We start from the raw sequence: 2,036 nt of genomic DNA, 5'->3' as shown, positions 1-2,036 counted from the left end.
TTTTCAATATTTTACTCAAGAAGTAACTGGAGGGGTGATCACACTGTTCTCTAAAGCAAAAGAGCAGTCGTCTTCACCAGTTCCTAGATAGAATGTTTGTATTCCCCCCAAAATTCACATGTTGAAATCCTAACCCCCAATGTGAAGGTATTTGATGATGGTGCCTTGGGAAGTTATTAGGTTATGAGGGGGAAGCCCCCATAAATGGAGTTAGTTCACTTTATAGGACAAGACCTGTGAGCTTGCCTCTTCCCTCTGCTCTCTGCCACATGAGGATACAAAAAGAAGATAATCTGAAAACCAGGAAGCTGGTCCTCACCAGGCCTGGGATCTGCTGTCACCTTGACCTTGGATTTCCAGACTCCAGGTCTGTGAGAAATAAATGTCTGTTATATTTAAGCCACACAGTCTGTGGTATTTTGTTACAGCAGCCAAAGTGAGTAAGAGAGATTTTTAGGAACACATATTTGGTGGGCACTGCAGTTTTCTCCAGGCATACCTTCTCCCTGCCTCCTTTTAGCGCCAGGGTGCATGTTCTGCAGCCGGCACCTGGCTTCTGAGCTCAGGCTACCCTCCCAAGTCTCTTTGTAGGTGGCTGCAGCCAATGGAAGGTGAATGGAATAGCTAAAGACAAGGCCCATATATCACTTGTTTAAAGAAACTTGCTTGTTGATGAAAAAGTTTTGGAAATGGCAGTTATTATTACATAACATTGTGAATATAATTAGTGCTATTGAATTATACACTTAGAATGGTTAAAGTGGAAAATTGATGTTGCATAAATGTCTTAGTCTGCTCAGGCTGCCATAACTAAATTCTGTAGAGGTGGCTTAAACAACAAACATTTATTTCTCATAGGCCAGGAGGCTGGAGGTCCAAGATCAGGGTGCCAGCAAGGTTGGGTTCTGGTTAAGGACCCGCTTCCTGTCTTACAGACAGTTACCTTCTCACTATGTACTTACATGGCCAAGAGAGAGCTCTGGTCCTTTCCTTCCCTTATATTGGCCTCCACTACCATGACCTCATCCAAATCCAATCTCTTTCCAAAAGCCCCACTTTCAAGCACTACCTCATTAGGAATTAGGCCTCAACATACAAAATTCAGGGGGACACATTCAATCCATACCAATATATTTTATGCCAATTTTTAAAACTGATAATATAATGTACCACAGTCCACTGAATTATACACTTTAAAGGAATGAATTGTCTGGTATATAAATTATCTATATAATAAAAGCCTAAGCAACCATTACGGTGGAATGAGCAGAACAACCAGTTGCTATGATGTGCACTGACCACCAGGAGGCAGACATTCAATGCAGGAGCTTCCCCCTGATGGTCAGTGTGCTCCCACAGGGGGAGTGCCGCTCAGCCAGAAGCCCAGCTAATGGCTGGCAAGCGCAGCGGCAGTGGTGGGAGCCTCTCCCGCCTCCGTGGCAGCGCTAAGGAGCAGCAAGCTAAGTGGTAAGGAGCAGCAAGCAGGCGGTGGTAAGGAGCAAAGGATCCTGGACTGCAAGAGGGATATCTGACTGCCAGCTTAGTCCCGAACGCCGCAGAGAAGGCCTAAGCTGGCAGGCAGACATCCCCCTGAGGGGTCCCGGACTGCAAGAGGGCCAGGCTGGGTTGAGGGACCTCCTCCTCACCCCCCCCCACTGCACAAATTTTGTGCACTGGACCTCTAATATCTTAATAAAACTGTTTGTAAAAAGTAAAAGGAACCTGTTATCCTTTCCCTTCTCTCTTTCCAATCCCCGGGCTCCACTGTGGATGTGGCACTGACCAGCTAGGATGAAACTCGGGAGTGTCAGAGCACATACAGAAGAAAGCTGGGGCCCTGAAGAAACCTGGGAGTGAGGCTTTCTACCATTCCAGCCCCATCCCTACTTTCAGACTCTTGTGAGGGAGAATGAGCTTTTTGTGTTGAGCTGTTGTACTTGGGGCTCTTTGTATTTTGGTAGCTTAGCTAGTATTCAGATAAAAACATTTGCCTGAGAAAGAGTGATTTTGAGGGCTTCTTTCTGCCCTCTTTCCTC

This window comes from Myotis davidii, unplaced genomic scaffold, assembly GCF_000327345.1.
Source record: "Myotis davidii unplaced genomic scaffold, ASM32734v1 scaffold266, whole genome shotgun sequence".
Lineage (NCBI taxonomy): Eukaryota > Metazoa > Chordata > Mammalia > Chiroptera > Vespertilionidae > Myotis > Myotis davidii.
The sequence above is the reverse complement of the archived record's forward strand: the minus strand, read 5'-3'. Positions refer to the sequence as shown.